Genomic DNA, 16440 nt, shown 5'->3' on the forward strand with positions numbered 1-16440 from the left:
AGTAAAAATTATTCATGAGTGTTCCTCCCTCAGCTTTCTAAAGATTACAGTTTTCCTTGGCCAGCCTGCTTTATATTTCCCTCACCATTTGGCTGCTGTTATGCTGCTTTGCTAAATCCCAACATTAACACCTCCCATTCACTCACTCTCATCAGTGGGAGTTTGTTGACCTCAATGTCTCATCATAGATCTTCCATTCCTCTATTTCTCTTTTTTCAGCAGCTCCATAAAACCATGACCATACTTTTGATGAGGTTTGCCAGATCGCATCAATCAAACACATCTTATACAATTTTTATGAAATATTTGAAATGCATTAGCTAATGTTTTGCCCCACCCTTATCACACATCAATAAAACCTCCATTATATTTTTACGTTTATAGCTTTAACACATTTTGAACACCTGTTTAAACAGCATACGTCCTGTGCCTCTGGCAGCCGTTTTTAGTTCCAAGAGTTTAAAAACCAAGTCAAATCAGCAGGACATTGATCTCTTTTGACAGGGGAATAAATTGACTAAACACCATGTAACACAGTCCTGGACACCATTACACACTGCATACTGAACCTGTCTGATCAGGGAACCCCTGCTGACAGAAGCATGGATAGATGTAGGTTACATGCTCATACAATATGCATGGCCCGGAGCCAGGAGCGTGGGACGGAGCTAATGCACCAAATCTCGCTGCACTTGGTGTGACAGATGAAAGGCTGAGGTTTACACTGGCACTGCTGTTATGAAGTAAGAAGCACCAATGGAAGGTTTGGTGGGAGTTGTGGAGCTCGTGTGTCAACATAAATGATGTCTTTTGGAGTATGACATGACCTGAGTGCTGCAAAGTGAAGCAGCCTTGAAGTCGTGTGTGGTGGGGAGAAGAAGTTCCGGGCTCCTTAGGACGTCGTTTCAAGATGTGATGGCTGTGTGGCTGTTTTTGTAGTGCGCTGCTCACCTTCAAGCTTTTGCATAAATTCACAGTCATTTGACTGCACACTCACGCATGCGTTCAAACGAATCAAGGCTGCCTCGACTATCCTGTGTCCATTTAAAACAATTGTGCACATCCTCAGAAATTAGCACAACTCAAATGCATCATTAAACAGCAAGTATATTTCAAGCCTTGGAATAACGGTTCCAAAAGGGTTCTCCCTGAAGGGCTGAGGTCCTGCACGGAACCATTTGATTCTGAAGAACGCTTTTTGTAAAAAGGGTTCCCAAGAAGTTCTTTGTATGACTAAATGGTTCCAAGTTAAGACCCCTTTTCATCCAAAGAAGCCTTTGGAACCCTCAGGATTCAAAACCTTTTTGCAAATACAATATAGTTCTTTGTAGAACCCTCAGAAGACAAGAGGGTTATAGGTGGAACCCTTATTAAATATATTTTTTGCATCCCCCTGGGTGGGCTCTACATGAAACCCTACGAATATACGGTTCTCCTATGAGGACAGCATGAAGGACCCTATATGGTTCTGGTTTGCACTTTTATTTCTGAGAGTGCTTACTACAAAGTTCTTGCACTCCAGAAATCCTTATAGACAGGTTTGTTGGATTATTAACTCTGCCCGTAAAAGAATCATAAAAATCGGTGTGCAGGGAATTTTTGGATGGTAGTAGTAACATCACTGAGTAGGTCTCCTGTAAGGTCGGCTATTACTGGAGAGCTTCGAGGTGAAATTGTGTGTAACAGAATAAGAACGAAACAGGGTAGCACTAATGAAGCTCAGCAACCCTCCAAAGGAAAATAAACTACAAAAAACTGTACTGTACATGATCATACATTGGCCTCAAGTTCTTCAAAAAACAAAACAAAAAAAAACATGTTAGATAAAAATCTGTTTTTGTCTGATCTTATCCGTTATCTTGGGCTTGCTTGAATATTCTCCTCATCAAGCACACACAAATTTAATGCTACGCTTCATTTATTTCAGCAGGGTTGTTTGTGTGAAATGTCACCCATAAATTGCTCTCCCTGCAGCTGGTGGAGGTTTGGTGCCTTGCTACAGGCACTTTGGCAGAGCTGGTGGGTGCCAAAGATTAGACAACTGGATTATATATATGTAGCACATGTTTACCTCCAGGCCTCTCCTAGTTACATCACACACTGCCTGTGACGAAAATGAGTCTATACTCCCACCACCGGTACAACTGAAGCCTTAAAAATAACTGTACAGTATGAATGGGTGTTGGGTTTGAATGTATGCTAATGTTATATGGTAAAAGCAGTGTTAAATATTTTTGATTGTTGGGTCTGAAGTTGTATGTAAAATTCTTAATCACTCCAGATGAGCAACTCATTGGACTGAATGTGCACCATTTTTGCATACACTGTCTGTCAGTACACAAATAATCCAGTGACAACAAAACAAAACAAAATACAAAAAATACATCTACATCTTATAATACATCTATGCTTGCAGATCCTATGTTACCTGTTTGGTAACCATGGTAATTAGGGTAAGGACCTAATATAGGGAAAGAAAAACCTTTACAGATATACAGTTATTAAGTTAATGTTCCTGTCCTAACTTAAGATAAGAAAAGTGTATTACACAAGCATGCTAACTTTCCAAAACCTAATATAAACTCCCTCTCTAACTTTATGGTAACCGTTTAGCTGTCCTTATTTTCACTTTTCTGCCTGTGGTAGTGTCAAACTTACTAACCAGCTAATGTAACTAACAGTAGTTCCCTAACATTCGCTAACAGTAGTGTTCACTAACAGTAGCTAACAGTAATGTTTGCTAACTATTGCTAACAGTAATGTTAGCTAATAGTGGATAATGGTAGTGTAATCTGTATGATTGCTCTTTTGTTGCTTTTACACAATGGGTGTGTGATACTTTGAGGAATGTGCCTGCTATCTTAACTCTCTTTATTTTATCATCCAAATTAGCCTTGCTGTAAATTTGACAAAAAGAGCATCTTTGTATTTCTCAACAGATGTTATCAACACTTCTAACTCACTTGTCTTGAGGTTAAGTGTCTGTTGTTGGGTTTTAAACCAGTTTTTGTGTGTTTCACTGTATGTTTCAGTACGCTTCAGTGAGAAAAAAACAACAGTTATCTAGCTTGATGAGATGACAAAAGTAGTATCGGTTGCTTGGTAAGAGACATAAAAGTTGAGAAATGATTTTGGGTTGAGTATTTAGGATTTCCTAACCTAAGATATGATAGGGTGAAGCTAAAATAAAATAGGATTCCTGAAGTTAGTTGGATTTGCTTCTGTAAAACCAAATTGGGAAAAATCCTAATCCTAATTCCTATCTTAACTTTATAAAAATAGTTCCCAGGATGAGGGCGCATCACATTTCATGCCTTTTCTTAAGACATTCTTCTTATTTATTTATTTTTTTCAATTTCTATGGGGCAGGGACTGCCATGGTGGTTTCAGGAAAAAATTGAGTTCATTCATCCTCTCAGGCACCATCTCTTGCAGACATTGATGTGATGCCTGTCAGCCCCACAGTGCAAGCCTGCTACAATATGCTAAAAAGACAGAGATGCCAAATAGTACATGATGGCCTTATATATATCCTGTACAGCATTATATTACTGTGAGAAAATTGTCAGTGGGTTGCTCAAAGTTACTGTATAGAGCTCTTTGATGACTCTGTCTGTACCGATGGAAGTATAGTCACAATCTGCTCCATTGAGAAAGCTCCATAAAGGTACTGTAGGCCTTGAAATACAAAGTTTTCCACAGCACTCTTAGAGGGCTCAGGAAGGATGTGTTGGAGCTTTGGGCTGCTGGAAACGAAAAACAGTCTTCCCTCAGTTCTTTGAATTGGATTTAGGTGTGGTTTAAAACTGAATCAGGGAATCTGTGGATTGTGCCAGAACATATGTAGTGAGGTGGTTATACGCTCAGGGAACGAGACCATGAAACCATTCAAACACCATGACGAAAGTGTTTCTGCAACAGAAAACTAGGTAGACTCACTTTAAACGCAAGATTGATGTGCGCTCTCATCCTGGCTCATGTTAAAACCCTGGCAGCAGTGCTCTGAATAAACTGTTACTGTCCTGATGTATTTCTGGGAGAAGCTCTTGTGAAATGAGTGTGGGGGAGAAAAGGAGGAAGAAGAGGAGTGGAGGAGACAGCAGCCACTGATGATAGTCAGCTAGCAGCCAAAGGGGCAGAAGGCATAAGAGACTTGTAAATGGTGTTGTTGGCAATTAATCACTGTGAAACTGAGATCACAGATTAAAGAAAAGAGGTTGATTGCAACATAATTAAAACTATCACAGGCCCATTTTAAATGTGCCAAAAAGGCTTCAACAGCTGTCAACGCAGTGTGGCCAAACAAGTTTTTTTTTTCTGTAAAGCAACCCAAGGGAGTCTGACACTTTAAGTTGTGTGCATTACGACAGGAAGATGCATACATTAAAAGAGTTTTGTAGTTGCCACATAACCTCAAAGAGGAAGACATCTCTGCAGGACAGCAGGATGCATAAGCAACACATCAGCTGCAGCCACAGACATTAAAAACAAACACATATGTACTAATTGGCTGTACAATGAACTAAACATAAATTCAGTGATGATTAAAACTGAAAAAAGAAAGGGAATAATTAGTAATATCTGAATCTGCTGCAAAATCTGTTTGTCTTTATGGCACTAAAGTCTGGAGCCAACTTTTTGTTCATCAAGTACATCAACTGAACAGAACAGCTTCATCCTGATTTCTATGAAATACCAACAAAAGTTTATCTAATCTGCCAACACCTGCTGCATGCTTTGTATTTCCTACAATAAAAGACAGGTAAATAAAGCCAAACCAACTTTACTTTTTACAGTCGTACAAGTACTGCATACACAGTGAAATGAGTTCTCTGCTGTAAACCCATCACAAATATGAGGAGCCGTGGGAACCTGGGGACAAACTTCAGCTCTAAGCTAGCACTTTGGTCAAGGGTGCTGACAGGACCCAACTGTTGTTGTAACTGTTAAAAGAATTATAATTTAGGAAAACTCTGACTGAAAGAGATTTTATCAATATTTCTGATATGTTAAAAGTGGAAACAGACAACCTTTCAGCCCCTTAGCATTTCAAAATGGTATCATTGATGTGCCACTGTGGCAAAGAAAACAAGAGTTGTGTCAAAATCTGGCTCTGGTTCAGGAATTGTATCGGTAGTCAATAAGCTGGGATGAAAACATGTTGGAAGTGATGAACCCTACTTTGGAAATAAGAGAGAGGAAAGAAGCATATTCTCTGAAGAGGTTAAGTCAAATTGTAACCTTTTTATATTGAATTTGGGAATAAGAGTGGTGTGGATTGCATCGTATTAACATAGTTTGAGTAATGTTATTGCTTCGCACAAACAAATAACAACAGCAGGGGTTGGTGTTGGGGTGGAGGAGCAACGTAAAAAGGAAACATGAGGAGAACAGGCGTGAATTTGTTCATTTATGTAGTCTATGATGGAAACATCATTTTCCCAGGAAAAAAATCATGCCCACTGGCAGACAGATTTGCATAGTAAATGCAAGGCTTAGGAGAGAAGCAATCTAAACGCGGCCGGTGTCATTATTCTTTAGTCATTACACTGTGAAAACACCTTGTACTTAATAATGATAAAAAAAATCAAAAAAGTTTTCATAAGTGACATACAGATGTGGAACTATTAATTCTCATAGCAGACTAGGGCTCTGACAATTTTAAGTCTTTGGAAAGGTGTGGGGCAAGCACCCAATTGCCCCATCTCTATACTTTGATTTTAACTAGATTGTCAAGTTGCACAGTGACAATAACACTTTTTCAATAACAAGCTGACTTTCATACTTTTCACACCGTGTTTTCAACAGCACAGAGCCCGACTTCCTTCATGATTCCTTAAAGGCAACATCAAACCGAAGGAACGAAATTCAGAGAGACTGAAGGGCATGTAGGAACAGAGAGGGAGAGATGTTTGTGATGTGCACATCTGCCCGTTTGTTAATAATACAGAAGCTGGTGGTGTTGGCGCTGATGTGTTGAAACATGCATTCATGGGTTTACATTTGACTGAATTATTCATTTTTGGTGTGACAACAGTGCTTACTACAGAGCTTGTGTTGTATGGTATAAACACATCTATGGATAATAACACTGGACAACGAATGGTCTTGTTTCTTCTTCTCTGGTATGTTCTCTGCTTTTCACTGTGGTGGAAAATAAAGTCCACATCCCCATTAAGGAAGCTGCTGCCATGTCCACTACTTTTTCTTTTGCTCAATTACTGTTTTCTACCACTCCCAAGCTAATGTGTTCACATTGACATTCAATAGTTACGGGCTCCCACTGAGCTGTTATATGCTGCACTTCTCCCACAGCCATGTATTCAAAAGTGTCTAGTGTCAATACTAATCCCTTTTTATGCTGATCTCACTGAAAGGTTGCTTCCTGCTGCTTAACTGAGCATCCACTTTAACCCCATTAAAAGGTCTTTAATAAAGAGAAATATAAAATGTACTGATAACACCAGGCTTTGAAGAAACCTTTGTTTTATCCTGCAGCTTTTTAATTCAGAACTCGCTGTACAGTAATCAATATTCATATAAATAATACACAAAAAGCTACAATCTCTTGGCCACTTAATAAATGAAGATGTATTTATGCTAGCTCTGTGGTTAATTTTTATTTGGCTCTGACTGTTTTCTACTAAACTATTGCCTTGAATTCATACTGCTCTTGCCTCTGGAAATGATCTCAGTTTCATGTTGAAAAGACCTTCTCAATCCTATTTTATAGCTCTTATATTGAGTCTGTTTTAACTTTTTCTTTAATCTGCTGGTTTAGGAACCTCAGCCGTCTGGCTCTCAGCCCAGATTCCTGCCTGTTATATCCCGGTTAGACTACTGTAACTCACTGTATTCCTGTCTTACTCAACTCATCCTCTCCAAATTTGGATTTGTTCAAAATGCTGCAGCAAGACAACTTACAAATTCCAATAGAAGCGTCCATATAAAACCTATTTTAGCATCCCCACACTGGTTATCTGCACACTTTGTTTTTTAAATTGTAAAGATTAATTTTAAAGCATGTCTGAGATTGGCATTGATTTATTAACTCCATATGATCCTGAATGCAGCCTGAGATCCTACAGCAGAGGTATATGTTTGTAATTTCTAGGTCAGAACTGAAAAGAGAGGAGAGGCGTGGCAGAGCTTTGGAGTCAGGGCCCTATGAGTCTGACACGACCTGCCCAGAGCTGATCAGGTGGCCTAGCTTTATTTCTTCTTTAAACTCTCTTTTGAGAACACACTTCAGAACCGATTTTTTTTGTGAACTGATTATTCTTGTGTTTTTACTTTACTTGCTTTTATTGTGTTTTAACAATCAATACCTTGTCATTTGTTTGTCATTTTTATTGTATGAATTCAATTTATTTATTATGTAATTTCTTTTGTTTTATGTCTTTGTAAAGCACTTATTAACTGAAAGTGCTTTATAAATAAAGTTAAAATTATTAGTATCATTATGATGATGATGATGATGATGATGATGATGATGATGATGATGAGGTGTGAGATATCTGTGATGTCTATGTTGTTGATGATGGTGTTTACGTTTGATGGCAGACCAACATGTCAGGTCACTATGCTCTTTAATTTACCCTCTTATGCAGTCATATGGTCTATTTTTGCTGCTATTTACGTGAAAGTGTTAGATTACAGTGGTGTATATGTTGTGAAGGCACCAGAGACGCTCATAGTGACAGACCCTCTCCAGTTCCCCTCAGCTCTACAGTTTGGTTTAGCATCTTTCAGCTCGTTGTTTTGGTTTCATAGACTGCAGTTTTGTTTTCAACAAGGCAAAGCTTTGATAATACGCCGTACACTACCTGTCCAGCACCACACAACAGACGGACAAAGGTGACAGAGTAGGTGGGGACCAAAACAAAGCTAAAAGGAGAGTGAATACTGAACTTAAATTCATCAGGTGGCTAGAAAAATGACTCCAAATGGATACTAATGTTGCTCTCTGTCAGTTGGGTGTGCTAATAGGCAACTATTTGCTAGCATTTGTAACATATGGTAACAGATTTTTATGGTGATAATATGTCAGTGTTGTGTTTACAGCTTGTGTTGCTCCCAAGTGGCCAAAAACTCCATTAATGCAGATTTAATGCTGTGACCTTTCACAGTATGCACTCTACACCTTCATGTATACATTAATGTCAGTTTTGATTATGCATTTTTCAAGGCTTCAAATACAACACTAGTACAACTGATGCTAACGACCAGCTATTATGCAAATAGCAGTAATGGAGCATATTGTGGTAAAAAAAAGGAGCTGCTATGTGTTGCAGATCAAACCTGAAATATGCAGTTTAATATAGCTCATGACCATTTATGACATTGAGACACTTAATGATGATAATGAAAACTAAATCAAATATGACATTCAGGTACCATCTTGTCTAAATCAGCAGTAATGGCAGAAATAGCAGACCTTCTTTCAAACTGGAGAAACATGTCATAACAACTACAGTAAATCCCAGTTGACCTTTACAATACAGCTACAGCAATCCATGGATATCACTGTCATTTTGTTGTCCTTGTTTTTAAGCAATAACAAATACACAAGCACAAAGACAAACCTACAGACACGCAAAACAAAGAGAATACCACCCAACAATGTGACACTTGACAGAGGAACACAAAACAAAGAAAGGAATCTTTGAACACAGAACACAACGGATTTTCTACCGCATGAGTTTCCCTCTAATGGCAGGCAGGATGGTGGGGGAAAATTGAGAGTATTTTTGAGTTCAGTAGACTTTTTTTTCTTCCAAGTTCAGATAGTGCAGATGGAAACTGTCAATGTGTCAGTATGTAGCCCACAGCAAAATACACCCTGCTCCCCATGCTGAGGTGTCTGCTGCTCTCGCGCTGTATGCCATCGCACCACATCATTCAGGGCTGCCCTTCTTAAGAGGGTCGATCTAAAAGGGTAACAGCAGGCCACACATGCATTTACTGTGTACATATCAGTGTGAAGACACAAAGAGCATGTTGGCAGCCCGGGCAATGATTTTTATCCCTCCTGTCCTGCTGTCCCTGCTGTCATTATTAGTCATGAGGCAGCGTACACCCTGGACAAGTCGCCAGTCCATCACTGACTCACAGAGACAAAACAGTAATTCACACCTATGGGCAATTTAGAGTCACCAATTAACCTGATGGGAAGAGGCCGGAGCACCCAGACGAAACCCATTCAGGCACAGGGAGAACATGCAAACACAATAAAAGAGGCCCCAGCCAGCCAGCAGGTTCAAACCTAGAACCTTTTTGCTGTCAGGCAACTCTGATAACCACTGCACCATCGTGCCACCCCATCTAAACTTTCTGACAACCAGTGTTGGGCAAGTGACTGAAATTTAGTAATTACACTTGTTATTGTATTATTTTATCAGTTACTGCATATAAAAGCAACCACATTTACTAAGGAAAGTAACTTGATTTTTAAATGTCTAGTAAATGTAGTAAATCTAAATGTCTAAAGCTAGTGCAAAAAACTTTTCTATTTTGTTGTTTTTTAAAGCTCCTGTGCACAAAACTGGCAGTATTTCCACCACCACGATCACAAAAAATAACATCAAAAATAACACTGTCTAAAGAAATATCTCCTCCTATTTCTTTGGCTGAAATATGACTCATTGTAACTTTTGTCTGGGAAAATGCAAACAGGCTCGCATTTCATTTGATTTCAGGAGAATCCAACCAATCAGCCATTGAGTGTAACAAAAACAATCTTCTCTCATTTGTTTATGTAGGTCATATAGAGGCATCACTATTAAATTGAGACTGTTTTATAACCAGTTAAAAACTTCTTGTATTAGCTTTAATGTACACATAGCTGTATAATTTTTTGTGTAGCTGTTTTATTTTAGTGACATCTGTCAACTTTTATCTATCATTGTGCCCGTTATCACTGACAGGAATTAATATTACTGCTGACAGCCAGATGGCAGCAACAAATAGTCTTCCTACGTGTAAGCTACATTTTTATTGCCTATTATTTGGACAGAAGGGTTTGGTAGAAGAAGACTACAGATGATGCTGTATGTATATTCATGTAACTCAAGCATTGCTAAGGAAGTTAATAAATAATCATTTTAAGATGATCAGTTAATATTACACTGTAATGAAAAACAAGCTCACATCACCTGAACTGTCTTGCTACTGTAAGGCTGAGCGACAATCATAGATCAGAAAATAGGCTGTCTGTATCTCAGGTAAGACAAAAGTAACAAGTAATAGGCCCATTTAAATTTCAGTCATTTTAATTGCGTTATTACGACCTGGGAATGAGGCGCAACAATCACCTATCAATATTGTGGTTGTTATTTTGCTGGAAAACTGGAATTAAAAATCCAGAACTTTTTAGAAAATAGTTAGAAACACAAACTTGATAATGATCCCAGCTCTGTTTGAATACCTTGACAAAAACACAAAACATATGGGTCACATTAAATTGTGAACTAAAACACTGAAAAGTCAGTGTTGGCAGAGCCTGGCTGATATGAGGACACTTCAGTCAGAGTAACACCACGTCCTGATTGAAAACAAGACAAATGAGTGAGCAAGGAGACATCTGATTGTTTCAGTTTTTCTCAATGGTGCTCTCATATTCTGCTCCGTGTGGTAGCGAACACGCTAAGTGGTGTGTCCTTTGCTTAAAATAAAAAGCACTTGCCTCGGTTATATTTTTGTGAAGCGTTGTGCACTTGCTCCTACAGCCTGCTTTCTTTAGTCAAGATTGATGCTGACATCCTTGATGTTTCTGTTTTCCCCTACCATTGCAGTCAACAGGGACAACAAGAGACTAATCAACAATGTTGGGAAGTGGCATATTTTATATACACATCTTTTTTCATGGTAATATTCTCAAAAAGGATGATATTTGGAAGCAAACAGGGAGCTGTTGGGAGTCGGTAAACTGTCCACCTATATAGAAACAAGGCTACTTGAGAAAATGATGTTAGTTATGAGTAAGTAACAAATAACTAACTCATCTATAGAGGCAGAAATAACACTGCAACATTGCTTATCTGGACAAATTTTAGTTTACTCCCATGCCGTATGTTAGGAAGTGATGTAACTTTACGAATAATTTTAAGGCAGATGCTGTTTTCTGGTAGGGAAATGAAAATGCATTCAGCTTCAGGATGTTTCAGTTTTGAGAAGAAGATGTCTTTTCCTAAAATCAACATGCACAAGGCAGGTATGTGAGACCTGGCAGTGGGTTTAATGTTTCTGTTCTTAGTGGAAGGGAAAGTTGTATGCTCCACACACTATACTACAATACACTCTACTGATATCAACTGGAAGAAGGTGAAAAACACTTGGCAGCCAATTAGTTTTGAGCAGATGTTGACTGTGTTCTGGAGGCAAGCGCTATTTTTTTTTAGGCCACATGCATTTCATCCTTGGGTAGTCAAAGGGATAAAGAGAAACCTCAGCTAGTCACAGGAGGTGGTGTGATTAAGATACAGGCAGACGTTTGTGTGTAAACACCCGAATAGAAGACAGAGAAATGAACAGACAACAGACTAGGAGAGAGCAAATGGAGGAGTTAATGAAAATAACAAAAAAAAAAAGAGAGAGAGAATGAGAAAAAGGTAGATAAAGAGAGAGATGACTGATACAAACTCACATGATCACATGACCTCCTTTGCTGAACGTGTGCGTGTACTAAACTGTTAAAAGTCTTTTGTCAAAAGGGTTGCAACTCTGGAGTTTTTCAGTCGTGAGCGGAGGTGGCACAGAGAGGAGCACACAAACGTGTTTGTGGGAGACTGACGGGAGAAGCTCTGGAGGTTAATTGGCTGTCTTTGATTTTGTACCTATTGTGACACGGTGACAGTCGATTGTTGGATATTCTTTAGCTTCTGTGAGTGTGAGTCTAAACTGTGTGTGCGTGTGTGTAAGGAAGTGTGTAGTCTTGCTTGATGAAGGCTGACAATGAGGATCAAAAGGAGAAAAACAAGAAGAAAGAAAAAGGTTGAAAAGTTGATCAAAACACATAAGGATGCTTCAGAAAAATACAGGCAGTTGAAAACCTCATTTTCTGAGAATGTGTAGAGAGACAATAGAGCCGTCAGCAGGCATCTCACGACGGGTTCTGACTGTACAGACAGGAACTAAAGATGTATCCTGGATGCTCATTCAACCATCACTTTCAATTTACGGCTTCTTGGAGCAGAGCAGGGGTTTCTCGCAAAACTTCACCTACTTCCAGTATGTGATTTGTTCATTTTTAACAGGGGGGGATGGCGTATATAGTTTTCACTACAACCCTATAGTGAGAACTATATTGGTTGTCATGTTTCCCCTAATATATTTTGTTACAGATACAGCATGGTCTAGTGGAAGATTTTCACCAGCACATACGCTACTGAATGGTCACTGAAACATTATAGGAATTGTACAGGCAATGTGTCTCAATGATCTTCTCTGCCACAAATAGGCATACACTTGTAAGTACACTACTCTATAGATTATATATGCTAAAATATACAGTAGTATAGAATTGAATATTTATAGTCAGTCGTTTACAGAATATCATAGACGTAAGTTGAAACTGACAGAAGCCCATCTGGTACTTCAGCACCATGGACAGCACCATGGATTTATCATTACACAGCACATTTAGGCTGCTAACATCTGATTCTAACTGACACAAACCTCAGTCAGATAAAGGATCGAAATACAAAGTAAAACTTGTACTACACAGAAGAAATTTTTGGTCAGCCCGTTGCACTAAACACCGTTTTGGCCATAACTCAAGAATTCATACTATTATGACTAAATTAAACACAAATATCTCAAAGGATGAAATGATGAGGTAATGACATGTTATATCCAAAAGGTTGAGGGTCAACGTCACTGTGACATTATAATATTCACATCAGATTGTTTCAGTTTTTCTCAATGATGCTGTCATTTGCTCCAATACATTCAGTACATGGCCCACATCAGAGTCATCATGAAACACATCACAAATGACCTTTAAATAAGTAGGTATGAAGCAGAAAAATACGATGGAAGACAAATAAAATATTTTTTAAATTTATTTTTACAGCTGTTTAAAAGTGGCTAAAATACCTTTCTACAACAGTACATTGCTTAGCTTCCGTGCTAAGTGCTCAGTGCTCAGTTGGCGTGTTGACTGCCTGCAACTGTAGGTAACACACTGACTATCCATCAGTAAGTATCCGATACAACCCCACATATTACCCAGAATGGACAAACCAAGCACTGGCTATAGAGTGCCTTTCATGAGTTACTTGGCCACCGTAGTTTCTCCTTTACATTTGGAAAAGTATGATGAGGGACGTGGCATCCAGTTGGTTGCAATCTACAATCTCACCACTAGATGCCATTAAATCCCAGACCTTAAATATTAAAGTTACAGACTAATATAGTGTTAAGTTCCATTTTAAATTCCTTCAAAGTCTTCATTATGGACAGACATGGATGTAAACTGCAACTTACTACTGTTTTATATGACCATTGACAGGTGACATCTCACTCTTCTTAACCAGCCAACTAGGAGCTGCTTTGATCGACAGCTGCTTCAGTGCGACATCTTGTTTCAGCTTGGGACGGTGTACGTGGGGATCATGTTAATGTTGGCACAGCTTTGTGAATCTGGTTGCATCTGGCAGCTGAGGTGGCATTGCAGTAGGTGCTTCACCATCTGTTGCCAGCTGGGGATCTGCACTCTACTGAGTGATCTTTTCTATTTTCTTTCTGCTTCACACCTACCCTATTTAAAAGTTGTTTGTTGTAAAGTGTTTCATGCTGATCCTGATGAAAGCCACAAGCAGAAACATGTTGGTCTAACAATAAAGGTGCTGCATTTACAGCTCCTCCACAGAAAAATACACAAGTGGCTTTAAAGAAAGGCATCAAATCATATATATCACATACACGTATTCAAGTTTACCACACAGACAGGGATGTAGAAAACAGAGATCCACACTTTGACTGTCTTAGAACAGCCTTATATACACACTGTGTCTGCTATGAGTAACAATAACAGCAATCAGAACAGGAACAAGTGATGCAGCATTTAAAGCCACTTTGACGTCACAACATATAAAAAGCAACTTAAGCTTAAGGGGACTGTGGAAATTTAAGCTAGTGAATGCATGCATTTATTACAGATGGTTTTGGGATTTTTTTTCGTTCATCATTAACAGCTCTGGGACATTGTGAGAGGACACTAAATTTAGTTACGCATTTACACCATGAACTGAATCATATCAGCCGGGGTGTTAAATTCCTAATCTGTGTTCATGGATATATAATGTGTGTTTTACGCGGAAGTCCTTTACACTTACACTCCTTCTAAAAATGCAATATCGACCGAGGGCAGCTCTTCAGTAATGAAATGTAACACAAAAACCTCCACGAGCATTACACCAAGTCTACATAAAGCTTCTACAAATATCACATGACATTTGTTGACATTGCAAGCCCAGTGCTCTACTTTTAACACACACAAAGACACACAAATATGCAGGCAGCCTTCTCACACACTAGTGATGGTAACCATGACAATTTAGCTGCTTCAGCTTCATCATCACCCACACTCTCTCCATCCATCTCCTTCTTTCTGTCTCACCCTGCTTTTATTCTGTGTTTCGCTCATGGCCGGGCAGCTTTCCCAGGTCTTTGTGGAGGAGAAACTAGGCTACCAGAAACATTTTTTTTTGTCCTGATTCAAATATAAATCATCCTTTCTCGCCTCCTTCTTGCTCTTTCTATCTCTCATAATTCAAATCCTGTTTGTATTCAGTAAGGTTTGAGGTATGACCCCGTTTCTTTGTGCATTTTTCTCTTCTTTCTTGAGTCTTTCCCTCTCTGTCCTCTGTGTCCTCTTTTACCCATCTCTCCTCCTCATGTTCTCCTTCTCTTCCTATAAGTTGTGTTTTATTCCATCTGCCTCCCCCCTCCCCGTTGTAAAGAAACAGAGGGATCTTGGATCACTGTGGGAAGAGACCTTGCAGCTAATCTGCCAGACTTGGGAGTGTGAGTGTATCTTGCTGGATTAGGCGTCTCATCTCTGGGTTAGAGCATGTCTTACAGCCTATCACAGTGGGAGCGGATAGCTGGTCAGGCGTATCGACATGGGGCTACATGGCCTGCTGTCTTCATCTCTCAATCCTCTACCCAGTGTGATTGGCAGAGACAGGATAAAGCTGTGATTATCCCTTATTATCCCTGCCCTTTTGTCACTGCTCCATCTCATAGGCACAACTGCTGAACTACTGATCTGTCTGTCTGTCTGCTTTTCTCTCTTTCTGTCTCGGACTTTCTCTCTGTCTCTCTTTTTGCATGTACACAGAGGACGAGAAACACACGGATGGACAGATAGAGACAGACAGATGGTTATGGTCAATAGCAAGACCAATTATGCCATCAAATATGGCATTTTTGTTAGGATGGGTGGGTAAATTAGCTCGGTATAATAATGATGCCAGCAAACATGAGTCATATTTCCAAAAGTCTCTCTCTCATAGCGACCTAAGAACAAGAAAAACTGAAAACCTTATATAGCTAGTTGGCTTTATTGTTTTGGCTCGTATCCTGTGACTAACCTCTCCACCTGCAGCCTATTGCACCAGCTGTGTGCAAGTTATAATATAAACTATTACAAAATTGTTGTGATTGATGCATTACTAAAATAAAAGTTGCACCAAAACCCTAAGTAACCCTAAGTAACAATTAAATAGCATTCTTAAACATTCTTTTCTGCCACACATCATCATTTTGTCATTTGTCAATAACAAGTCTCCTAAATGAACAACAGTGGAGAGTGGGGGAAGTATGACACAAAATTTAGATCAGTGTCAGGCCTTCTGCCCAGTCTCCCCTTCAATGGATCACAACATTTATCACACATCTGTCCAAGGTTCTTCTCATATGACACTACATACCACTGATCCCTTCTTACTATGTCATTGACAGCATAGTCCCCGAATCCCAATTTTATTATTTTGGACTAGCCCTAGACTAGAAGATAGATACGTTGTGCAATGGCCTCTGCTGCCTTGTCTAAAAAATGCATAGATCTAATTATTAAAAAGTCAGGTCCTCTTAAGTCATCTGTCTCAAGTCTAATCAAGTCTCAAGTCATGAATACAAAGTCAAAGTCAAGTTGAATCTTTTATCAGTCAGTCCAGCAAGTGTCAAGTCCTTATATTTGTGACTCAAGTTTCCCACCTCTGCAGTAATCTAGTAAAGAAGTAATTTACTAATATGATATTTCAAATTCAATCTAACTTACCTTAATGTGCCACAGTGGAGGTCACGCCAGCCAGAAAGATAATGTGTGTGTTAACCATGACAACAGAATGCTATCTGTGATCATTTTTGTCAACTTTCCTGAGGTGTGACTTTACGTCCAATCTATTCAGGTTATGCCCCAAGTAACAGTGCTGA

The 16440-nt window shown here is 39.1% G+C and overlaps 1 protein-coding gene across 2 annotated transcripts in view; it reads right to left on the minus strand.

The window, feature by feature from the left end:
• The window catches only part of plppr2b (phospholipid phosphatase related 2b), a 74297-nt gene that overhangs the window by 10851 nt on the left and 47006 nt on the right, over positions 1-16440 (minus strand). The gene's annotated exons all lie outside the window — the stretch shown is intronic.

Source organism: Lutjanus erythropterus, chromosome 3, assembly GCF_056507025.1.
Source record: "Lutjanus erythropterus isolate fLutEry1 chromosome 3, fLutEry1.hap2, whole genome shotgun sequence".
NCBI lineage: Eukaryota > Metazoa > Chordata > Actinopteri > Lutjaniformes > Lutjanidae > Lutjanus > Lutjanus erythropterus.